The sequence below is a fragment of the Asterias amurensis genome, chromosome 2, assembly GCF_032118995.1.
Source record: "Asterias amurensis chromosome 2, ASM3211899v1".
Lineage (NCBI taxonomy): Eukaryota > Metazoa > Echinodermata > Asteroidea > Forcipulatida > Asteriidae > Asterias > Asterias amurensis.
This window is the reverse complement of record NC_092649.1, coordinates 13,446,108-13,473,143: the sequence shown is the minus strand read 5'-3', so window position 1 is coordinate 13,473,143 and position 27,036 is coordinate 13,446,108. Positions and strand designations below refer to the sequence as shown.

At 39.3% G+C, this 27,036-nt stretch overlaps 1 pseudogene; it reads left to right on the top strand.

Annotated features, from left to right (window-relative positions):
* The window catches only part of LOC139949687 (phosducin-like protein), a 50,752-nt pseudogene extending 25,248 nt beyond the window's left edge, over positions 1 to 25,504 (top strand).
* Positions 25,505 to 27,036: the final 1,532 nt, after the last annotated feature.

Genomic DNA, 27,036 nt, shown 5'->3' with positions numbered 1-27,036 from the left:
TATTCCAGTACTCTCAAAAGACTTCTTTCGTAGTAGAATATGGGGAACATCAAACAGCAAATGTTTTTTAAATCATGTTGAGATACACCATTCACCAAGTGAGAAGACTGGTCTTTGACAATTACCAACTGTGTCCAGTGTCTTTAATGAGTGTACATGATGTGCGTGTCCTTCAGTAATCCAATCATTGGATCAAGCTGTTTATTCAGCTTATATAATCGGTTTTTGAACCTCGTGAGTGGATAATAATTGAGAGGATTCACTGTGATTATTTATTTACACATTTACATGTAGTTGTAATTATTGACACTTAAAGGCAGTGAACACTATTGGTAATTACTCAAAATAATTATCATCATAAAACCTTTCTTGATTACGAGTAACGGGGAGAGGTTGATAGTATGAAACATTGTGAGAAACAGCTCCCTCTGAAGTGACGTCTAGTTTTTGAGAAAGAAGTAATTTTCAACAAATTTGATTTCGAGACCTCAGATTTAGAACTTGATGTCTCGAAATCAACCATCTAAACGCACACAACTTCTTGTGACCAGGGTGTTTTTTTCTTTCATTATTATCTCGCAACTCCGACGAACGATTGAGCTCAAATTTTCACAGGTTTACTTTATGCATATGTTGAGATACACCAACTGTGAAGGCTAGTCTTTGACAATTACCAAGTGTCCACTGCCTTTAATAATCTAAACTCATTGGCTTATAGACTGATGGCATGTCTCGTACGCACTTCCAGGAATAAGTTAGTCCCAACAATATTTTGTATGTCTCATGATTCTATTTCTTCAAAAAACATAGTTCATGTACATAATTATATGGATTTACAAATTATATCAAATTTTTGGGAAAGTAAAACTTAGTGATGAAGTGGATGTAAAATAAGTTTAAACCTGAGAATAAGATCTGAACTCCGTTTCTGGTGACTTTCTCAGTAGGGTGATTGATGTGGCAGGTGTTTAGGCATGATAGTAATCATACTACATACATACATGTATATGTGTGTGCACGTGAATTCATTGTTTGAGTATTGTGAGCCCTGTTGAAGAGGTTGCAAAGCGAGTGCACCCCACAGTACTTTGTATGTGCAGGGTTCTGGATACTTGGTAATTGCTCAAAATAATTGTTAGCATAAAACTTACTTGTTAGCGATCAATGGAGAGATGTTGATAGTATAAAACATTGTGAGAAATGGCTCCCTCTGAAGTACTGTTGTTTTTGAGAGAAAGAAGTTATCTCTCACCAAAATTATTGAATTTGATTTTTGAGACCTCGGAATAATAGGTCTCGAATTCAAGCATCTAAAAACACACAACTTTGTGTGACACAGGTTTTTTTTCCTCCATTATTATCTTCTAACTTCGACGACCAACAAATTTTCACCTGTTCCATTTGTTATTTTGTGCATATGTTGAGATACACAAAGTGAGAAGACTGGTCTTTGACAATTACCCGAATGTGTTCAGTGTCTCTAAGTTAGCGTTGAGTACAAGTATATTCAAACTGATTTCGGTCGATACCAAGATGAACACCAAGTAGAAAACAGTCCAAAGACCTTGTTTCAAATTTTGCTTTAGAATACCCCGAGGTTTTGAACAAACCTGCTGAGAACCCTGTCATGCATGTGTGTTCCTGTTTCAATGCTGAGCAAATTTGAATGCCAAGCAAAAATTGAGTGGGGCACCAGTTGTAACATATTTGTCAAACTGTTTTATTTGGGGTTTTTTCAATTTTAATGGTTTGGGTGGGGGGGAGGGGGGCATCAAACTGTTTCACGTCCAAAGGCCAAAGCACTTCAGTAAAGAGAGTCATTCTGCTGGTTGCTTTGCACTTCACACCAAATGAGCGGGGACCGGAATCCTAATCCAACGATGTTAGGAAATCATTTTGTTATGCCACGCTTCCCCCCTGTATGAACCAGGTGTTTATGAATAGGGACTATTTCAGTTGACTTACAATGCACGTACGACACCTGTCTCAGTTTGAAGGTGTCTACAGGCAGAGGAGATGAGTGTCGGAGTAAATGCCAGCGATGCAGCCGTTTCCTTTACCAGACACCTTCACCTGCAGACACCCGCAGCATTATTAGAGAGCTGTCAGACACGCGGGCAATTAACGCCCAAACAGAAAACCACCTATATTGCTCAGTGCTACCATAGAGAAAGGTGCAACAAATGACCCATTCTAACACAAGTCTGCCATGGAAATTGGAGTTAATTGGATCTTTGCATGGTTGAAAATGAATGGCAGGTGGTCTTCTTTGTCACCTTTCTTTAAAAAAGAAAGATAAGTGACAAGGTGCGGGATGATTACAGTGAATAATATTTTTAGTCTGATAACATATGGAAGTTTTTGTTACATTCAAGGTTACAAAAAATTTGACATACATTTACATTTGTGCTTGAAACATACTTGTACTTTGGAGTGATAGTATCAAATATTATAGTCCCAAGCTGTAGGTGTATAGTGTTTGCATACATACAATGTACCTTTGATTGATAAAACAACATTGTTAAATAGACCTACTAGGAAAATAGTTTCGTCTCAGTAAAATAACAAGTTTTCTCTTCAGTCCACCAACATATTTGCAAGGAGTTTTAGTGTTGAACACATTGAAAGCCCAATTTTCCCCAGTTCATATCTTAAAAAGGATCCAGTTTTGTTTTAATATAGCGGAGAATCTCTGAAAGAGAAACTCATGCAACAATATTGTCTGCCTCTCTGTAGCAGAGTACATTTGGGGGGTTTAGTGGAAACACCATGGGTTGGGGGAGATCTCTCCTGTTCCATGCATGGTCAACCCTAGTTGGCACCAAGCAGTTGTAAACATAAAATTAATACTTAAGACGTCAAACGTTAATACTCTTTTGAATAAAACCTTGCTCAAAACCTTTGTGTATACAAAGTTGGACCTGTATAGGCAGGCTTGCACACCTACAAAAAAACAATTAAAAAAATGACTATCTCATCAAGATCTGTGCCCAATTTTAATTATTTTGCTGTAGTGCCCTTTGTTACAACCCTATCGAAGTATCCTTTATTCTGTTGAAATGTAAATGAAGTGTTTACCCAATTTGGATTTCTCAAATCTCCACACAGATCCAGAATGGCCTCCCAGCTTTGCAAATCTACAAAGGTGGTGCTCTGATCGGCAACTTTGTAAGATTGTCCGACCAGCTCGGTCAAGACTTTTATGCTGGCGACCTGGAGACCTACCTGCAAGAGTGAGTACTGTTTCTTTAAATTCACATTTATTCCTCTTTTTGTTGTCCATGGAATTCCCTTTAAGTTGATGGATGTTCCTATAGACCTAAGTTTTATTGCTACGATACAGCCCAATTTTTCTCTAACCAAGGTTTGAAATCTATTGAAAGCCGTAATTGCAACGGAAAATCAGACATCTACCGTATGTATTCAACCCTTAGTGTAGCCTTGCTCAAGGCAGTCGCATTATTCGCTCCGAAAAGACGCCGCTGTAAACTCACCCGTATACCCTGTTCGTGGTGCGTGCGATCACACCGCATGACCCACCCGTATACACACTGTCGGATCGTACGAATACTGTTCACACAAGTCATCGCACTCGTACCACTAACCGCATGCGGAGGCCGTCAGGCCGACAGCATTGTCGGGTCTGTATCTTCCGGCCGGGTTTAATGTGTTGTATTGAAAAAATTCCACTAGTGGAAAAACTTGGGGGGGCTCTCGGATATGCTAGTATGCAGCTCATGAATATGTATATCGTTCGTCAGACCTATCAGACAACACAGGATGTGAGGCAAATGAATTATTCATTTTGACGTCCAATCACGCAATCCCTTATCACGACCTTTGGACCCTACCTATCATGCGTCCGTAGTGGTGGTGTGTGATGTAAACATGTCTCGTCTTTCGCGGGCATTATGGTAATGAGCTGACCGTGGGAACTCTTCGCTTATTATAGTAATGAGGTCAGTGGCTTCAACACAGACCCTACAAGGCTGTCGGCCTGACGGCCTCCGCATGCGGATAGTGTACGGGGGCACCGTGTCATGCGATGTTACGCAGAGTGAATACGGGTGGGTTTTATACAATGGCGGTCTTTTTTCGGAGTGAATAATTCGACTGCCTTGAGCAAGGCTACCCTTAGTGGTGAATTTGTTGGTGAAATCTCTTTAATTTGAAGTTTGCAGAAAATGTTGAATTTTGTTAAAACATCTGTTTACACAATTGAGTGTTTTACTTACATTCTGCCATCCATTAGTTGGCTCGTTTACCAACAATGGAAATGTTTATAATCCTCGTTTGTATTGCTTTTGTTATAATCATCATCATCATTCAGCTGCTGTGTGGGTGTTCACAACTTGTTTTGTCCATGGAGGTAGAACGGAGATTTTTCTGTGTGCCGTCGGATTTTCGCGGCAGCAGACACTGTGCACAAAGAGCGCTTATCGGGTCGTTAATCTGCTAAGCTCATCGGAGGGCTCCATTGGTTTACTACAGGCCTCCAAACTCGCTAATTGGTCGTAAATTGGCTTAGGATTTCGTTCCAACTCCTTCTATTTCTACCTCCATGTTTTGTCCATGCTGATATATTTTGAGTTATGTCGGCGATCATGTCTGGGGTTCACCTCCCTTCTTTGTCTCCAAGCAGTTTTTCGTTATATAGCCTTTGGATGTTGTTGGTTGGCGGCCATGTTTCTAACCATGGGATGGTGTGAACAAGCACTTCGTGTAGGTTTTGCTGTGGTCATTCTTGTCTTCAGAACTTGTCCAATAAGTTGTAGTTGTTGTTGTTAGAGTGGCTTGGTGTCTGGTTTTCATTTGTTGACCTGTTAGTAGGGATGTCCAATAAGTTGTAGTTGTTGTTGTTGTTAAAGTGACTTGGTGCCTGGTTTTCGTTTATTGACCTGTTAGGGATGTGGTCCAAGCACTTAATTGGGTTGTAATAGATGCATTATGAGATGTTGCTGAAGTCAAATTTCGAACCTTAAATTGTTTTTCTACAGGCTATTCAATGTTTTCTTGGAGGAAGGTTCTCAATTTTCTGTTTCTCCAGAACATTATCCTAATGTTCAGCATGTCACCTTGAGGAGTTTTTAGCCTAGTTGGGCCAACATTTTCAACACCAATAATTTACTAGAGTGTCTGGCATATTGCACTTTAAATTTAATTTGTTTGGTCCCCCTTTTGGAACCACCATTGACTGGGAAGAGGTGCTTCTTATGATTGCTATGGTTGGTCTGGTGAATGCAGTGGGTTGCCCTCGCCAATGTACTTTCTGCACTCTGCCTCTTGTGCATACTCATTTAAGTATTACGTTTGAGTAACGTAATTAAGAAGTCATTAAAGAGTCATTTGGTGGGTGCTAGTGTGGCACACCGTGAGCGCGTGTCTAGTCCACTACAGAGTAACTCTACCGTAACCACCATTAGGCACAACAAGGTGTTACAAAAATGTTCAGTATTTGGTTCCCTATGATGTATAAAAAAGAAAAGAAAAGTAAATAGACCATGAAGTCCCGATGTTGTCAATCGACTACTCATACATGAAATTCTACTTGTACTGCTTGCTCATCAGGGCTGCTTGTAAAGTGAGCCCAAAACATAGTTAAATGTGATGGATGGTGTGGTTAGCGAAAGGGGAATCGCTCAAAGCTGTAAATAATGGATGAGTAATCAAGATCATGAGGTACGCTACGTCTCCGATCGTTCTCATGAAAAAGATATAAGCAATGTATTAATGTGCAGGCCTGATGCTTCGTTTTTGAAAGGGCAAGGGCATCAAGGCATTTTTTCTTTGTAAAGGCCACCCTGTGAGGATATTGTAAATTTCTACTGGAGCATTTCAAGGGCACCAAGGCAATGACCAGGGGGCATGGAGGCAATCGCCTTTGTTGCCGCCGCGTGAAGTATCAGGCCTACATGTGTTTGAAGAGAATCTTGGGAAAAAATTTGTTTAGTCGTTGAGCGTTGTCTCACTGGTTGATGTCTCTTAAGGCAGTCTTGGTTGTCAAGAGGTTTGAGGGGAGACAGCTGCTTTGAATGACAAGCTGAACATCACTGAAGATGTCAAGTTTGATTCGAATCCCACCCGAGTGGTATGCCTGTCATGCCTGTGGATTTGGTTTTCCCCTCAGGACTATGGAAGTACTGAGTGTGTTGTGTCCTCCATGGTTGTGCCTATCACACATCGGAGGTAGAGGGTAACAAGTTTTGTTTGTTTGTCCAGATACAAATTATTACAATAAACATAGAAAAAAATATTTAAAATACAAAATTGGCGTCAGCATAAATTTCCATCAATTTTTTCAAAATATAAATGTACATGGTCTGTACGTTTTTGTACAACCTTGTTTTAAAGTTCATTTCTTAATTTTGATCATTTTCAATCAAAAAGGCATTGAAGTTGACCTTTTGACTGCCTCAAAAACTCCTCTTTGGAATGTACATACATTTGTTTTTATATCCTTTGATGTTCAAAGAATTGTTGTATTTTGTTTGTGCTTTCTTTGAGGGGGGCGTTAAAACAAAAAGGCATTGAAGTTGACCTCTTGACTGGCTCAAAAACTCCTCTTTGGAATATACAGACATTTGTTTTTGATATCCTTTGATGTTCAAAATAATTGTTGTATTTTGTTTGTGCTTTCTTTGAGGGGGGGGCGTTAAATCAAAAAGGCATTGAGGTTGACCTGTTAACTGGCTCAAAAACTCCTCTTTGGAATATACAGACATTTGTTTTTGATATCCTTTGATGTTCAAAATAATTGTTGTATTTTGTTTGTGTTTTTATTGAGGAGGGGGGGTTTCACTGTGCGGAGCTTGTTCGGTTGATTCTGAGATTGCCAATTATAAAGTCTGAACTTGGGCTCTGCAGTTCAATAGGTTTCTTTTCAACCCTCACTGTATATTCCCCCTTGAAATAATCCCCCAGCTTGATAATCTCTTTGAATCGAATCCATTATAGATTACAGAGAGTAACCTTTAACCTTCAACATCAGAGAGGCTCATCAAAGAAGAATCTTAATTGTCTGGCTTTTTAATGCCATTAAAAAAGTCATGGTAATTTGATACGGTGCACGCTCTGAGTTAATTACGACCCACCCATCTGATAGTTCCCAGATCGCTTTTCCCTAGTACACATACTATTATACATTAACAATACTGAGACAGAGACTTTCCTTTGAATTTTGATTTCCTAAAAATAATCCACAAAAACATAATCCACAAAAAATCCTAAAGGAAAATCTGAACAGTTTTGAAATTTGTGATACGCTGAAGTTAACGTTTGATGTTCTACACTGTACTGGCTTGCTCATGATTCCTTGTTTTTCCATCCGTGGTTAATTCCATTTAAAAGGTTATTCCTCCCGGACTGAAAGCTCTCTTTCTCTCTCTCCTGTTACAAATGGATTTTTGTGTGTGTTATAACGGAAGTCTAAATGGAACCAGCGATAAGTACAGTGGTTCTGAAGCACTTGGACATTGTGCAATTGGCACATGTTTTAGCAAATGGAAATGTGTATATGTATTTCTGCGGTTGTGTTAAGTCTTAGATTTAGGTGTGAGTGGAACAAGGGAAAGGGGGGCGTTGGTATTTTGACTTGTATTGCTAGCAGTCTGTAACAGACTAGTATTTCATGCTGGTACATTGTACCTTGATTCATGAGGTGGGTGTTTATCAACTCTGTTTGAGGAGAGAAGGATCTGTTGCGGTTTGGCAGGGGGCTGCGAAATAAATTTACTTTTTTTTCCAAATGGTTAAGTGTTGTAAGTTTTAAAACTTTTGTTTTATAAATTTGTACAGTATGCATACATGTGCATGTACATGTACATGTGTACGTTGAACATATATACTGAATTGTACATTCACCTTGTATAAGTGCTTCAAGGCTACTCTAGGAAGTGTTCCTTTAACATTCCTACATTCCCCGATGTACCCCCCCCCCCAAAAAAAAAAAAAAGTATGACTAAAATGGCATTGATGTCATTATCCTAATCAACTGCGATCCCTGGTTGTCAAGTCAGAATGTTTCCATCAATGAAAACAGGGGCCAATTTCATAACGCTAAGAAGCACAAAAAGTAGCCACGACGCACAGAATAATGTTTGCAAAGAGGGAACTTTGTAATTGCAAAAAAAAAGAAGAGTGAAACATGTCGCTTGAACCTGTTCTCTTTTGTACCATTCTCTTAATCTCCTCTGTCTTCTGAACAGAACTTCCAACCTCTTCTCTGATCACAATCATCATCATCATCATCATTGTTTTGTCTTACCCATCATTCTCTGTCCTCTTATCCTGTATTACATCCTCCTCTTCCTGCTTCTAGGAGATGGTTATCGTTGCCCTTATCATTTATCCATCCTGCATCATCATCATCATCTTTAAAGGCAGTGGACACTATTGGTAATTACTCAAAATAATTATTAGCATAAAACGTTCCTTGGTGACGAGTAACGGGGAGAGGTTGATGGTATAAAACATTGTGAGAAACGGCTCCCGCTGAAGTGCCCTAGTTTTTGAGAAAGAAGTAATTTTCCACAAATTTTATTTCAAGACCTCAGATTTAGAACTTGAGGTCTTGAAATCAACCATCTAAATGCACACAACTTGTGTGACAAGGGTGTTTTTTTCTTTCGTTATTATCTCGCAACTTCGATGACCGATTGAGTTCAAATTTTCACAGGTTAGTTATTTTATGCATATGTTGAGATACACCAACTGTGAAGGCTAGTCTTTGACAATTACAAATAGTGTCCACTGCCTTTAATAATGACTTCCTTCCTTGTCTTACTTAAAGCCTCCCTGTAACAGCTGTTTTTGAAGAAGAGAATTGAGTTCTTTTTTATTTTTATAAAATAAAAATAAACATTATTGGAGAACTGTCCACAGAATTCTTTTGACAAGTTTTGTTTTTAAAATGCTATCAATGGACGTTGCTTTCCAAGTTAAATTTGTTGATGTTTGTAGATTCTAGATCTGAATGGGGCCCATTTTCATGGCTCTGCTTACCGTAAGCAAAAGAATCAGTGCTTACAGACGCAGGGAATTCCGTGCTTATGCCAAGTGTATTTCACGAGTTAGCAGGGAATTTTTGCTTGTGCATGTGCCTACTTCATGTTATACTTGGCATCGTCACTTACACAGCTTGTTGAAGCCCTCAAATACATGTATTGGAGTTTCGTGACAATACATTTACACACACATTGTCTGCCTCCAAAAGCCAATGGCAGATACAGTAGACATGGGGGATGGACCCTTTAAAATCACTCCCTATTAAAAGAGACATCAATCTTGAATACTAATTCTTGGCATGTTGCTGTTTGCATACATTAGACATTTGGTTGATAAAGGTGAGAACTTAGTGGCAGGATTGGCATGTTAATGTAGGTCATCCAGCTGTGGGCACGTTGTGGACCAATCAGCTCTCTGATCGGATGGTGGCAATTTCATCAAGTGTATGTGTGAAGACCAGCTGCGGCAATGCCAAGGAGGCTGAGTGTGCACTTGTACTGACAACAACCCTTCGTAATTCCCTCGATCAACGGCAACATTCTTTTTTAACTGCAACCTCTTTACCAGTGGTTTACATGGTACCATCTCGCTGCGCCATTTTTATCATAAAGAGAAGGGTTTGCCCCTGTGTTCCTGGTTTAAATTGATTGGCTGCATATTGCACCACGGCACCTTGGTGAAATAAAAAGAAATACAGTGTACACTAGGTTTCATAATTCAAATGTAGTCCCACATACCTTGCAGGGAAAATACTGAATGTTAAAGCACCCTGAGCGTCACTGAGTGAAAGATATGAGCACTAAGAAGCCACTATTATTGTATTTTTTTTATTTCCCAGAATGCCTTGCTTGATAAGAACCCCTGGAAGTGTGACATTTATATTTTAATTCGTCCTGTAATCGATCCATTCTGTGTTATGGACTACGCAGAGCACACTGTCTAAAGATGCATCAAGTCATAGAGCAAATGCCCCCCCCCCAATCTCATTCTTTTTCGATCATACGTGTCTAACTGTATGCAGTTTAGGACCCTATCAAAATATGACTCATTTGAAATGTAGTGTGTCAAAAAACATGCATTTTATAGGATTTGGGTACTTTTTGTAGTAGGACACAAAAACTACAGCACCTCAGGAAGTAATATTTTAAGGGAAGCTTTCTACTATCATTATCTTCAAACTGTGCAAGTTAAATGTCAATCTGTGAACATTGTGTTTTGTGTTACAAAAAAAACCCAAACCCTTTAACACTCGCATACTAAGTGCCAGACAAGCGCCTTATACACAAGTGCTCAAATGATTTTAACAAGTGTGTGCACAAAGCAGTAACTTTTGGTTGACCGATCAGTGTTGATTTTAAGCACTTCCCTACCAGGGGATAGTGATGAGAGGTATATATTTGGCGCGCTACCCATGGGTAGCAGGGCTGTTTTCAACTGGTCCCCACCAGTTTAGGTCCAGGTGGGGTTGTACACGTAAAACAAGTTGTTACAAAGTGTTCCATAGTTTCTTTCTCAATGATGCCAAAATGGGAACAAGTACTACGCAAGAGTGGACAGAAGTTCATATCTGCACTGTCTGACCAAGTTTAAGCTGAGAACAACAAATCACTGTTTCCCACAATTTTTTCTTTCTGTTCATTTCTGATTTCATATTATATTTTTGTTGCACTAGAGATTGCAAAACTTGAATGTGCCACAAACTTAGCTTTAATTCACATGAATATCATCCAGACCGCATTTCTGATGTTTTTCCTGTCCCTTCCCCAGCGGCTTTGTTTTACGCCCGGTTATTTTTTAGCGGGTAGTAGCAGGATCGTGCCAAAGTGGGTGATAATGAAGTGTGGAGGTGACTTATCCATCCTCCTTGAAGGTGTTGGTCTGCATCCATGCATGATGCGGCTGGCATCTTAGACTTAAGGATGCTGAAGATGCACATGAGTCATACAATATAAACATGAACTATCAGACAAACCAAATCAGATCATGACATTGACAATTGTTTTTCTTAGTTTTTTAATCCTCTTGGATGTGTGGTCATGGTAACTCTGAACAGGGATTGAAATTGGGGGGAAAATCCATAAGACTGCTAGTGGCTTGTAGCTCAAAATGTTTACTAGACCAGAATTGAAATGAGAGAAAAATAAAGCATACCTACCGGTGCGCAGTTGAGCTGTTGTAATAAGGGCTAAGAGCTGAAGATTGATCTCTTTTGTTTTATTTGTTTGTATTCTTCAAAACTTAAAGGCACTGGACACTATTGGTAATTACTCAAAATAATTGCTAGCATAAAAACTTACTTGGTAACAAGCAATGGAGAGCTGTTGAAAAAAAAAAAAAAAGTCGCCGGCGGGAGGATCGCCTTTTGCAACGTAGAAATAGGACACAACGCTACAACAACTCCTTTGTCCCTACTGCAATCCGTTTTTACAATGGCCTTTAAGTCTGCGGTGTTTTATGCGTTGTCGGTTTTAATGACCTCTCTTGTGTACATTTTACCTTGTATATAAATATTGCTGTGCATAATTTTTAATCCATGCTAGATAGATATTTTTATACCTGATATTCTTAATTAATATTTTTATCTATCTGTTTGTTGTTAAATATTTGTAAGCATTTTTGTCTGTACTGTTTGAATCATGGCCAGTTTTAATTTCCCCAGTGTGGGATAATAAAGTTCTTATCTTATCTTATCTTATCGTAGTTTTCTAGAAAGAAGTAATCTTCCACTAAAATATTTGAACTTGATCTCGAGACCTCAGAATTAAATTTTGATGTCTCGAAATCAAGCACACAACTTTGTGTGACAATGGTGTTTTTTCTTCCATTATTATCTCGCAACATCGACAACCAATTGAGTTCAAATTTTTGCAGGTTTGTTATTTTGTGCATATGTTGAGATACACCAAGTAAGAAGACTGATGTTTGACAATTACCAAAGGTTTCTGTTACAGACTTAACGATATTTTCAGAATGAAAGTCAACATTTAAATAAAATTACCAGACCAATGGACTGGTCCAGTTAATTGACTTTACTAGCCAAATGCTAAAATCCCTGGCTTCGGGCCTATGGTCCTGCAGTCCAACAATTTTTTGTAGCCTATACTCTGCGCCCCAAACATTCCAAAGTGTGGAACAAACATGAAGTAGTACATTTGTAAATCGATCCCACTACCAATATTCCATATTTTGAGAAAATAACATTTAAATGTGAACTATTTTTCAACCTGCTTTGTCGGACACTGCTAACTACCAAAATTCAATTTCATACCCCAAAGTTTTCATTCTTGCAACCATTTTATTGATTTATTAATTTGAGCCTTTGAGAATGCGAGGCCGTTTACTTTTTGTTTTTGAGTAAATAGTTCTCGCTCACCACTTTCACATTTTTGGTTTGTTGGGTACCAACTCTTGAAAAAAAAAAGCCTGGTCTTTAAACCACCGTCAGTTTAAAACTGACCAGGTAGTCCAGCCCAGTAAATTTCACCAAATTTTTTCTAACTTAGGAATTAAGTTTCGTAACCATAGGCGTTAGGAAGCATTGAACCCATCTTTAGTGATGGATAGGATTACTCCTTGCGTTTTTGTGAAATCGGCTGCAGGCACCCTTACTGTAGATGTACAAATCACTCAGCCCCAATCTAAACCTCAACACTGAACATTTCCACCTCAGTCTGGTATCTTTAATTAACAGAACCCGAATCCCTGCGGCGGTTTTCCCGATGTCTTTTTAAAGTTCAAAGCGCTTTGAATTGCAATAATTACAACCCATGCATAATAGCTTACACATGTTGTTAAGAACCAAGGAAAGTTGTATACGCAATGCCCCACACGTCATTAAAAACCACAAGGGTACCATTGCACAAGAAAGGGGGCAGTGATATTACATCCAGGCTTACAACCAGGTCAGGCGGATAATCGGAGGTGCGTCCGTTCCTGAAGGAGTATTTTCATTTGATGAGAAACTTCCTGATGGTAGAAGTCACCTATTAAAGAAAACATTCTGCAAGCAAAAACACTTCTTGTCTCCTCCTCCGGCCGGATAAGAGCACCGAACTAAAGCTCTGGTGATTATGTTCAGCAGAGTGTGGGTTCGAATCCTGGGGTGGATTGCACCAAGCTGTATTAAACCAGTCTATGCGCTATAGCCGGCTGACTTGAAATGCGCTTAGACAGTCTTTAATTATAGACCTATTGCAATAGTGCGGTCTTTAATTATAGCCAGTCTTAAATCTTAAGCCTGCTCTGAGCTGGCTATAATCGGTCTTTGTTTTGATAGCGCTGCATTTGTTAGTTGTAGATGATTTGATGCAAAGAGCTCTACACGACGAGATTGTGTTTTAGAAATAGATTACAGTTACACCAATGAGAGGCATTATGATGATGATACAGTGTATCGTAAATATATGTTCCCAAGAGTAAAAAATGATACAACTCACAGATTTGATAACCAATGATTTAAACCAAAGCAATAAGAAGAATGCCGTACCGCCAGTGACTGCAGAAGTGCCAAGTATAATGGGACATTTGTTCGTATTGCATTACTTTTCGCCGACTTATCTAAGACCGGCTTATTGCAACAGGCTTAATGACTGACTAAGCTAAGACCGTCTAAGACAGATAGCCGGCTATAACTGACTGGTCTTAGACCGCTGACTAAGCAGCAATCCGCCCCTGGTTTTGACACTTGTGTCCCTGAGTAAGACATTTAACTATAATTGCTTCTCTCCACCCAGGGGTAAATGGGTACTTGTGAGGGCAGAGATGGTTCTTGTGATTGAATATTAATGTTGCACAGGCTGTATACTCCCCACCAGGGAGCTGAGATGGTTTAAGGAGTGAATTAAGGCCCAGTGACCAGGGGTAATAATGTGAAGCGCTTTGGGTTGCCCTCCGGGTGTGAAAAGCGCTATATCAAAACGGGCTATTATTGTTATTGTTATTGTTATCTTTCCTGTAATGAAATATTTGCTGCAAAGTAAAATCCGCAATAAATAGTGCTGTGGTTTTCTTTAATCTGTTGCTTTGGGCATTTAATGGCATCATAAAAGGACACCTGTGATAAAACATCTGTAAATTAGTTTGTTAAATAATCATTCCTGTCAAGCAGTACACAGTTCATGTGTTGTGTGTATTCTCAGAAATCAATGCATCAGTTTTCCTAATCAACTTACAACACCCTATTACCATTGGCATGCTCCCCTGCCTTACTTGCTCTTTCCACAAAACACCACAGGTGGAGGTGGAGGGTAAGTCCACACCCATCTCCATGGTCTACAATTGTCTACAGAACACAAGCCATGGGTTGTCCAGCTGTATGAACAAGATACCCGCCCCGAATGGTACTTTGTGGTAGTCTGTGGTCAATTTAATCAGCCATTTGCGAGTTACATATATTCATTTTGGTTTTTACCCATATACACTGATGTCTGCACTGTATACTCGGTGCTTACCCGAGTTCTGTAAGAGAAAAAAAAATTACAGGCATATTACTCGGGTAGGAATTGAACCCATTACGTTTGCAATCGTTATCTGGTACAGTACTTTGCTCAGTCACAAGTGAAACCTCAATTAAATAAAAAATAAAAAAATGACCTGATGATTTGACCCTAACAGAGTCTTTTCTAAAAATGTTGACGTTTAGATATTGAATTGCTTCATAATGTAATCTATACACTGAAGAACAAAGTAATGCCTCAAATAAACCAGATATTTTAATTCAATTGTCTCCAGCATCAGTAGTTCTCAATAGCTTTTCCTGGCTTAAACAAACAACTTTGTAGTTTAATCAGGAAATAAATCACTGATCTTGGCCAGCTGGCTAGTTTCTTTCCTCTTCTTTGTCGTTTGTGAATGTTTCTTTTTTTTTAATAAATCTTTATTACTTTGGACCCACCCACCTAGTGTACCATTTCAAGAAGAAACAAATTCAATCAAATCTGTGTCACAAAGATAGCAGTCTTTGTTGATATGGTGGATGCTATACAAAAGCTTGCTCGGAACTGTGTAGCGACAGTAATTTTCAGTCTGTGGAATTCAAATTGAGCATTTAACAGTGAACGCAGTCGCTGTGTACCAGACATTATTCAAATGTAACTAGCAAATGGCCTGTAGAAGATTTCATATCACCCAGCTATCCAAGCAGAAGTCAGATCACACATAGAAGATGTCTACATAAGTGGTTGCCAGAGACAAGTGTGCCGCTACTTCAAGTACACCACTTGAAATTTAAATGATTAATATCAAGAAAATCGTATGCTGTGGTGGGGACGATCATGCAGAGCGAACGATTTACTTTTATTTAAAAAAGAAACCATCCTTCATGTAGACAGGAATATTCAACATCATCGACCGTCGGGTTCAATTTCATGTTGAATTTTGTCCCCCTCAAAGTAATTAAAATGGTATAATCCCCAAAGATTTGTACACATGATTTGATGGATCTACGATGAGACTGTAAGAAGAGAAGACTCGTTATTTATTTTACGGGGTAAACCCTCCTTGAAATGAAACCAAGGTATCCTCAAAAGGGACCTGGCGTGTCGCCTGTAGGCTAACGACAACCGTTAAGAGACTAAAAGGAGAAGGTTTTACACGTACTTGTCGGTGGAAATATGCCACAGATTGTAGGAAACACGCACACTGAAGTAAGAGCTGAATACCCCAATTCCCTCGCTTTTCACCCCAAAATTTGAATCTGAGAAAGGCTTTAATATGATAAGTTCTTACTTTTTTCATAGTGTAAATACTTAGTGGAAGTGTCGTGTTCTAAATTCACTAAGAGCACTAAATTCAAACTCTGGTGTTTCTGATCAACAGAGTGTGGGTTTGAGTCCCAGTCGTGACGCTTGTGTCCTTAAGCAATACACTTTAGCATTGCTTCATCCTTCTGATGGGATGTAAAGCCGTTGGTCCCGTGTGTTGTTTAACGCATGTAAAAGAACCCAGTGCATTTATTGACAAGGTCACCCATCCAGTATACATGTATATAATAATCAGATAGTCTGGCAGCGAAAAAGGAACACTGCACATTTTATGTGTTCTCTCATCACAAGTTTTAATTTCTACGATTAAATTTCCATCTTCAAGTATATTTTCTGCGGTAAGTCTTAACTTTCATTTGTAATTGTATAGTTCTTTGTTGATTATTTTGACAATTGTTATATTCCTCTTTTTCTTTGGAAGTTCATTTCTAAAGTTGTATTAGAAGTTACTTTTCTTAAACCTTGGATTATTGCATTTTTAAAGTCCCATGTGTTTCTTTCTAAATATGATGGAACTGTATTTTAATCAATTCTATTTCCTGTTGTTTTATTTACACAGGTTTCTAAAGCCATTTTGATTTTAATTTGTAACTTTTCTTTTGCACTGTGTTTGTGTTTTGTTTTACTCTGGTTTAGTTTCTTTTTTTTTTAGTCTCAGTTAAATATCTTGGCTTAGGTTTGACTGGTTTAGTTTAAAGCCATTATACACTTTCGGTAAACAGTATTGTCCAAGTCCCACACTTCGTGTATCACAACTTATATATAAAATAACAATCCTGTGGAAATTTAGGCTCAATCGGACATCGGAGTCGGGAAAAAATAACGGGAAAACCCACTCCTGTTTTCGCGCGTTTCGCCGTGTCATGACATGTGTTTATAACAAATCCGTAATTCTCATTAACGAGAATTTATATTGTTTAACCGTTTTCTCAAAAAGTAAAGCATTTCATGGACTAATATTTCAAGAGAAGTCTTTCACCATTACCTTCTGTAAACCCTGTAAATTATTTGTAAATCTGTGAACTTTTTTTTTTTTCCTGTACCGAAAGGGTCCAATGGCTTTAAGGTTTATAAGAAAGAAGGTTTAGATCCCGAGTTGTCGGTTTAGATAGTCAATAAAGCTATTTTTAATTTTTTGTTTGAGAAACCTGCACTTTGAGTCACTGTTCCCATTTTTTGCATCTCCTCACATCTTTTCCCTACCCGATCTTAGTTTTTCTCATTTGTTTAAGCGAGTGCCCCAACAGTTACTGGTAGTATTTGTATTAGTTTTATTCCTTGGGTTTCTAAGAGTACCCTTTTTCCGGGTTACAGACGCATGCCTTTACTCAAATATATTGCAGCATTATCTCTCTGTGGTCATAATTGATGCATAAATCTCAGAAAATATCACAATATAAAACTCCCCCTTCCCTTTAGGAAACAAAATAAGGACCGCATTTCACTTTTAATTTGGGATGTTTTCATTCTCAAACTAAGTACACAGTCTTAGGGGGGTTGGTGAACCTGCGGGAAGGAGCCGCTATTTACTGCCACTGATATAATAATAATAATAATAATTGGCTTTTTACACAGCCCTCATGTCCGTCACGCAGTGCACTCATGGCGCTCCAACATTATTACCCCTGGTCACTGAGCCTTAAATCATTCCTTAAACCATCTCAGCCATGTGCAACAAATGCGCTACTCGGCGAAATCAATCACAAGAACCATCTCTGCCCTCACAGGTACCCATTTACCCCTGGGTGGAGAGAAGCAATTATAGTGAAGTGTCTTGCTCAGGGACAAAACTGTCACGACCGGAATTCGAACCCACACTCTGCTGAAAAGAATCATCAGAGCTTGAGTTTGGTGCTCTTATCCGCTCGGCCACGACAACCCATATCCTAAGTGTTATTAATTATTTCTCTTATTAGCCCAAGGGTAATGCCACTAAAACAGCAAGGAGCCAAAAAGTACGAGTTTCTTTGGTTTATAGAATAAAAGTTTAATTTGGATGGGTAGTTTTTCAAACCTCTAACATGTCTAAGAGAACGCCCGACGCAGGCTGTTACTCACAACTATTGTAGCCTGTTTTGTGCTTTGTTGACATTTAAGCAATCAAGGGAGATCGAAACGCCAAACCATTTACAATTTTTTGGGCCAAAAAAAAAACAAGTTAGGTAGAAAATTATTGACGCTTAAGGTACATGTACATCAAATCTAAATATCCAATGGGAGACTTTAGGGAAGCTAGGTGGCAGCAGACTTATCAGGTAAAATCAATTGTTCTCGGGAACTATGTTAACAATGGAAATAATATCCAGAATCAAGAAAGGGATTTTCCCATCTTGAATTCATGCAATTTACTTTAATTCTAGTGTACAGATCATATGTTTCCCCCCTTTCGAATCATTATGTGGAACCCATCAATAACCCTTTTTACTTCATACAGACTCTCCTTAAGGAACAGTTACACATGTACAGTCTAACTGTTCATTTAGCGCAGACGCTTTTCATTATTAGTGCCCCCGATCAATCAGCCAATTTATGTAGTTCCCAGGAGGGAGACCACAGCTTACGAAAGCCTAGATCAAAGAGCAGTTCAAATATAGAAGCGTCAGGGTAGTCTCATTCTTATTGACTTGTGGGTGTCAAGGGACGCATAGCATTGCAGCTCCCTGATGAACACTGAAGGATGCTAAAACTATGAGGGTCAAATCCAGTCAGCAATTAGGGCTCTCTCAGGCCAATTAAAGGCAAAGTATACCTTTGGTTTTGGAATCGTTTGATTGTTTTAATCAATGTGTACGTGTGTACACAACAAAACTAATGTCAGAAAATGTCATTTCAAAAGGTCATGTTTTTGAGATATCACCGACAATTCAGAGCAGATATTATGTCCAGGCAGGAAGAATAATCCATAAGAAGAATCACAATCTGAGAAGCTTTACGCTGTAATGGTTCTCAGATTCAAGCTTTGGCCATAAAAACTGTCATCTTTTTACATAACCACATTACAATTTTAATGTAATACGATATAGTGAATGTTGTTGTGATTATTTTCTTGTAGATAGTTGTAAATAAATAACTCATATTCTGTACGATAGTAGGAAAAGAGTTAATTATTTTAGAGTCATGGTAAATCCAGTCTCGGATGTATTGCGCTTGAAGGCAGGGTGGCCTGGGTTTTGTGACCGAGAGAATAGACAATGTATACTGTACCTGTGTCTAGTACCTAATCATGGTATCAGCTGGGGCTTGAAGCTGTCGTCGTCTTCTCTTGGCATTGTTGTAAAGTACACTATACCTTTATTTAAATTTGCATCAGGGTTAAAGAATATCATTCGGTTTCATCCATGCACTGATGTGTGTAAACGATGGATAGTCAGTACTTTTCTGAGTCCTGTGAACAAAACTGTCCCTAAGCATATTGGATGGGATTTGAACCCAAGACCTTTAAGACATTTGCTCCGCAATGGCAAAAAGGTTGTTGGTTCAAATCCCACCCAACATGCCCAAGCAAGTGTTTTCTCAGCAGGTAGACTCTGTATTCACCAGAAACTTTCACATGTGACTTTTGTTGTGTCTTTCTAGATAATATCACCCATACATGTATATCAGCATTATGTTGGGAACAAGCAATGTACATGTATGTATGACGCTACCTTTAACTGTCAAACGTCTACATTAAGCTTCGTCTGGCTCTGGTTCAATATAAGATTAGGAGTGTTTGATGTGGGTCTGCAAACAAATTGATCAGACTTTACATTGGATTTCCTTCTATCCATCACTACGAGGACACTCGAAGAGTTGAAACAAAAAGGCCATCAAGTACTACAGAGTACTTTTGACATGTTCCCGGAATGCAACAGCAACCATGAACGCAGATTGTTGTCAGGAGACCAGACTATTAACACTTCAAACCTCAAATTGGATGCCTTGATTTAGATCTTTGAAGAACAATCTGGACGACCAGGTCTTTGAATTTCAAGAAAATCTCCGCCTGACTTTTTTTAAAGTCTTGTAGCACAGATTTTGCTCTGGAGTCTTGTTGCTCAGATTTTTCTCTGGAGTGAGAGTACTTGTACAAGACCGAATATGTTCATTAAAAATAATAATAATAATAACCAGTTTTTATATAAGGCTTTTCTCACCGAGAGGGCGTCCCAAAGCGCTTCACATTATTACCCGTGGTCACTGGGCCTTAACTCACTCCTTAAACCATTTCAGCTCCCTTGTGGGGAGTATGCAGCCTGTGCAACATTGCGCTACTCGGCTAAATCAATTACAAGAACCATCTCTGCCCTCACAGGTACCCATTTACCCCTGGGTGGAGAGAAGCAATTATAGTTAAGTGTCTTGCTCAGGGACACAAGTGTCAAGACCGGGATTCGAACCCACTCTGCTGAACAGAAGCACCAGAGCTTGAGTTTGGTGCTCTTATCCGCTCGGCCTAGACACCCTTATCTTTTTGTCCCAAACACACTGGACTACAAGATCTATTTGGTTGTGGTTCCAACTCTTTTCAGTTTAAACACTTAGCAGTGTTCCAGTGGGTAATTTGAGCTGTCATGGCCTCAAACATAATGACAATCTATTTTTTATTTTACTTCCCCTTGAGAGATGATACAAATGTATATGTCTGACTGGAAGTGTCGCGGCCGAGCGGTTAAGAGCACCGAATTCAAACTCTGGTGTTTCTGATCAGCAGAGTGTGGGTTCAAATTCCCAGACGTGACACTTGTGTCCTTTAAGCAAGACACTTAACCACTGCTTCGTACTTTCAGATGGGATGCAAAGCCTTTGGTCCCATGTGTTGTGTAACGCATGTAAAAGATGGGACGTAAAGCCGTTGGTCCCATGTGTTGTGTAACGCATGTAAAAGAACCCAGTTGATCAAAAAAAGAATGAGAGGACCATGACTTGATGCCTCTTTTGCGCATTAAGCCTACTATACTTGAGCGGGGACATAAAGTGGATCAGCCAAAGGCCTTAATTACATGTAGACTGTGCTAGATTCTAGCACATTTTAATGAGCCATGTCTAGGGGTTAAGAGTAAGCAAGGCATGCTGGAAAAAAGGGCCATTGAGGCAGGGCATGCAACTTTTCAGCTGATCAGCTGATTTCCTCTTTTTCTTTTCAAAACAGTGCCATAGAAAACTGAAAAACAAATTAATCCAAGTGCGAACAGCTGTTAGCTTACGGGGCCGATAAGTTATCTAACCAAAAGTCCAATGCGAAAGCGGCTTAAGTCATCGAATGAGTTCAAATCCTGGTCAAGATACTCATGTCCCTAAGCGAGACACTTAACCATAGTTGCTTCTCGTCACCCAGGAGTAAATGGGTAGAGATTGTTGATGTGAATGATTTATAAAAGCAACTGGTTCTGGTGCTGCATACTTAATTGTGATGTACTGTAGCGTTGACCGGGGTTGCAATGCACACAGTTTAATGAGACAAGAAAATACAATTAACTAGCTTTTCTGTCCTCGTTTCAGAGCTTTATTTACACTCAAAAAGACACTGAAATTACACGAGAGAGAAGGACTAAGCCAGAGAGTGCCCTCTCTGACGAGCAGATTTACCGATCGGCCTGCTGGGGTCGCCAGCAGTGCTCCGACGGGGAGTCATGCTGGCGCCCCCTACCGGTCGATCGGCACCTTCGCTACAGTACTACAAATAAGGTACAGTACTACAAATAAGGTACTCTAAGTGTGTATTAAATACATATTATTATTAGCTGTTTCGTAGCGCAGCGAAACAGCTCTTGTTTTCGTTCAAGTTTTTTAGCTTTTTCGTAGCACAGCGCAGCGAAACAGCTCTTGTTTTCGTTCAAGTTTTTTCTATAATAATTTTTTATTTATTTGTCTGCTCAAGTACTCGCAATTTTTTGCATAGTTCCTAAAGAGCAATTTCAATGAAACTTTCAGGGATGAAAGATATAGCAATGATGTCACGATAACGTCAACACCTGTCACTTGACGTCATCTTAAAGGTGTTTTATTTTAAATGTTTGAAAATCTATATCAAGTCAGCCACAAGAGACCTTAGGTTTCTGTTTGCGGGATCGGGTAGTGATAAATTATGTCTTCATTTTGTTTTGTGTGCGTGACCTCACATGACCTCTATTTACGGTCGAAACTGGAAGTGCCCTCTAATGCAAAAGTGGGAAACTTTATGGAATTGCTTTCAACGATGTTAGTGTCTGGCAAGGATGGGCAGTTCAAAAAACAAATTAATGGCGTCACAAAATGCATCAGCGCCCTCTAGCGATAGGTTGAAAACTCTTCAAAATGGACTTTTTGAAGATGTGTGTGGTGAAGTTTTGTGTAATCACCTCAAAATTTCAAATGAATGACGTCATCTTTTTTAAATAGGCTGGATTGGTCATAACTGAGACATTTCAGACTGTTACTAAAAAAATTGGGGAATCAGGTTGGTTTGCAGTGGTTCCTTTTCCAACATTTCACTCCTGTGCCCTCCCCCCCCCCCCCCCCCCCCGTTCGAATCCCACCTCTGACCGAAGCCTTGCATATTGATTGGGTTTTAAGTCCCTACTTGCATGACCTGATTGTGTGGGTTTTCCCCCATTTTCCACATTCTTGCTACATCTAAAAACTTTACATTTCTTCTTGTTTCCTATTCCACCTGTTGGAGCTAATTGTGGTGTACCAAATAAATTAATGATAAAGTTATGTGCTTAAATGTACGGACATATTTCCCTCCTTGTAATGATCACCAATTGTATCTTACACAACCTACACAATTTGTCACCATGGTCCAGTGGTTGTGGTGGTAGACTGCAGGAATTGCAATCACAAGGTTGTGCATTCAAATCCTAACTGCTGTTTTAACGATGACTAGAATCTTTGTTTAGTGTCTGTCTTTTCTATTTTTGTTTTTGTCTGTCCTGCGGAGTCACGGAAGGAGATTTTGAGCCGTTCTCTTGTCTGGATTCTTTAGAGTTACATTTCAAAGTTTTTTTAAGTTTCTGTTTAAATCTGAAGTGAATAAAACTAACAATTAAAAGTATTGTCAAGTTACTGATTCACAATTTCTTGATTTGTGCAATAATCATAGATGTTAAACCAATGTTTGTATGAGAGAGATTGGCTGTTGCCAGCTTGGTTTTCATATCTTGTTGTTTATCCTCTAACTAGGCACAGTCACCTACCAAGCAAAGAAGAGCAAGAAATGATACGAGCCCAGAACGGACTCCAAGAAGACAGCGATGACAGCGACCTCGAACTGGACTGAGTTCAAACGTCAAGTGAGTACACCTCATTAAGAAAGCCGGTGGTCCAACAGCATATCAGGTGATACGTCGTAGAGGTCCAGTTGGATTTTATTTAATCCATCCAGACGGATTTGAGTTTCATCAGTTTGCTGTTTAGCATGCAGGAGCTGTTGGAGGAGGGGTCCATTACTGCGTGATTACACAACCCCGATGCTTGCAGGTGAGCAGGGTAAGAGTAAATTGCACTGGACTGATGGTCCGGATTTAGTTTCATTGCTTCTTGCCACTAACTACAATGCAAGATTAGCCTGATTGAGATCCTGCTCCCTCTATTTCTTGAGTATTTTTCAAACATACAACCTGGTTGTAGTAGTCTGACTGTTACATTCTAAAAACAAACTTGGTTGTTTTGTGTGTTCTACGATAGATTTTAGGTTTAGGGTCTGGTTTGTGATGCAGATTTTGTCAAAAAGGTAAAAAAAACAAATTCACAATTGAACATTGAAAAGGTGGAAATAATTCAAAGTTTGCCTTGTATTTTATCATCATACCTTGAAGGAAACAGGCTATATTCTACTGTTTCATAGCCTCTGTTTGGTCACTTTGCCCTAAAATGATCAGAAAACAAGATGGCCGCGCAAAAACCATCCAGAGACACGATTCCCATAGCTCTTAAACCCCACACATTTTGTTGAGCACTGAAAAAATTGTTGAGAAGAAACAGGTTACCAGTCAAAATAAAATGTAATGTGTATTTACTTATGACTGGTTACCCTTTGCAAATTTTTGCTGAACAGATAAAAATGACAAAGCCTAATAAAAATTGCCTTAACAGCTTTAAGGAGTCCATACCAGTAAGTTGGTTGATTCTGCTTTATAAAGGGTCATAGATTGCAATGCTGGCTATTATACAACATTATTAAGAAAGATACATTAAAAGTAACATGTAATATAAATACAGTGTCTACTTGCTGAGAAAAAAAGCTGAGAAAAAAAAAAAAAAAAAACTCAGAATCAATTCCCAGATGTAAATGTTTTGGGGTTATACAATAAAAGTTACGCACACCACTTTGTAGGGAATCCTTTCTCAAGATAGTTTATATACAATCAGCAGCTGCAGTTCGTCCCACCAAGAGAGTATTAATGCCCCTAAAATTGTTGAGAACTAACCACTCTATGACCCTGCCTAATAGCATTTACAACTTACAGGGAAATTTTCCCCCATAATATTAAACATTTTGTAACAAAATTGTTTGTATTTTTAAATTGATTACTGTAAATTAGATACTTGTTTGTGTAATGTGGTGAAGATGTGAAGTCATAAATGTATAGAGATAGAATGTTATAACAATTGAATTCCCTTCAGGGTCCATCTTGCCAAAATGGACATTTTAAATGATGAAATTAAAAGGGTAGCTTCTAGTTCTTTCACAACCGTTTAAAACAGGCAGGGCCGACTTGCCGTGTCATAAATAATAATAATAATAATTGTGGCTTCTTATATTGCGCACATGTCCGTCACTCATGTAATGTTTTACAAGGTGCTGTGGCGCAATTTGCTGCCGATCGAACCAGGAACACTGGGGCGAACCCCCTCTCTTTTCGATAAGTGCACTGGGTTCTTTTACATGCGTTACGAAACACATGGGACCAACACCTTTACGTCCCATCCGAAGGACGAAGCAATGGTGAAGTGTCTTGCTTAAGGACACAAGTGTCACGGCTGGGGATTCGAACCCACACTCTGCTGATCAGAAACACCAGAGTTTGAATTCGGTGCTCTTAACCGCTCGGCCACGACACTTCCAAAGGCAAGGGCCTTTATCACACGGCAATTCGACCCTGCAAGGTTTTAAATGGCTGTGAAAGAACTAGAAGCTACCCCCTTTTATTCCCATTCAAAAATGCCTTTTTGGTTAAAAGGTGTTAAAAAATACAATTATAGACACTTTAACAACTGAAAATTTGAGGTTTGAAATATTTTTTTCAAAAACTTTGTGAAGAATCTGTTCGATGCGCGTGGGTTGTGTGTACACGCGCGCGCTTAGATTACGCGCCCGCGCCTAGATAAAGCACTGTTACTAAAGCTAGGAATTGCGTTATGTGTGACAATCTTGCGTGCCCGACACACGGAAGCCAGCTTGTTATAAACACTGGTCATTATCAAAGGTTTATACACCCCCACGTGACGCGCTCTCCACCAATAGGAATAGCGAAACTGTCTGAGGTATTTATGAATGTTTAATTAATTCACAAAACCTCACTTAAATTGTGTGAAGGAATATTTATTCTACTAGAAGTGTTGACTACATCATTTTAATAGCAAGCACGTCAATCAGAGCAGTGGAATTATTCACTCTGAAAAAAGACCGGTGCTGTAAAAGGCCACCACTACACACTTCGTAAAATGTGTGTACCGGTAACCACATCGCACGACACGACGCTTCAGCATGCGGATGCGTGCGGATATTGGTACGAGTGCAGATGACTTGTGCACAGTACGGTTGGGTCGTGCGGTGTGATTACTCGCTAAGCACAGTGTATGGGGGGGGGGGGGGGGGGGGTTATAGCAGCTTTTTTTTTGGAGTGACTAATGCGACTGCCTTGAGCAAGCCAAAGCTAGCACGTCATGGTATATTTGTTGCAGTAGTTTGATCAATCCAAAAGCAATAGCGATGCACCCAGAAAACATAAGGAGGGCCCAAATTCATGTCGCTGCTTTCTAAAAGCAAATAATCTGCGCTGGGAAGCAGGGAATTCTGAGCTTACGTAAGTGTATTTAATGGGTCAGCATGGAATTTTGGCTTCTGCACCAGGGTGTTCCATGTTATTAGCCATTCTTCCCTTAAAGGAACACGTTGCCTTGGATCGGTCGAGTTGGTCTTTGAAAAGCGTTTGTAACCGTTTTTTATAAAATGCATATTAAAGATAACATGACAATTAAAACTAAAAGTTGTGCAACAAGGGTGTTTTTTTCTTTCATTATTCTCCTGCAACTGCGATAACCAATTGAGTCAAAAACTTCACAGATTTGTTATTTTATGCAGATTTTGAGATACACTAAGTGAGAACACTGGTGACTGGTCTTATTGTAACCAGACTTTGCCTCTGTAAATATTTTATAGTAATTTAGGAGATGAATAAATAGAACATTGATTTATTGGAGCAGTGTAACTTATAATGTTTTGACAGTTGTCCTTGCTTAAATGATTGGCTTGTATGCCTTTTGTTATCTTTTTACACTCTGTACAAAGGAGAGACTCTTCATGAAAGTTGTCAATTGGTACCCTTTATAGCCAAAGTGATTTTATGCTAGGCCTTTTTGTGTTCATTTTACTCTTCGTACATATCAGTATAGACACTTTGTTTGTCAAGTTTTCCAATAGACCCTTCCCATGAAATATGTAAACTGCACATAGCGCCTGCGCACTAACATTTTGTACGGCAAAATGAGGGAACATCGCTCTGTTTTGTACACGGCTAATGGGTGCGTGACGCAGACGCGATTGCGCATCTGCTTAGTGCACAACTCTATAGCTTTGCCAACCAACAGGGTCTGTACGCATGCGTGAATGTGATTAGCATATTTCACGGGAAGGGTCCATTGGCACCCCTCATAGCTCAAGTGACTTTATGGTATGCCTTATTGTAATCATTTTACATTCTGTACACAATTATGAGTATAGACTCTTCATGATTGTTGCCAATTTGCAGCTCTCATATATATATAGCCAAAGTGACTTCATGGAATGCCTTTTTGTAATCATTTTCTCTATGTACATATGAGTATAGACACTTCATCATGTTTCCAGTGGGAGACTTTTAGACAGCCCTTTTTCACTGTAGTGCCCGTGCTCAGACGCGCACAATAGTGAGCATGACGCAAAAAGGGACCATTATGTCTGCTGCCGCTAGCGTCAATAAAGTCTGCTATTGGCATTCAGTCGGCCCAGGCGGCCAGTATCCAGGACTGCTGGGATGGGCTAATCAGCTTGCACAGATTCTTGTTCAGGAAGTACGTCATGTATGCAGTGCATAGAAATATGGCGCAG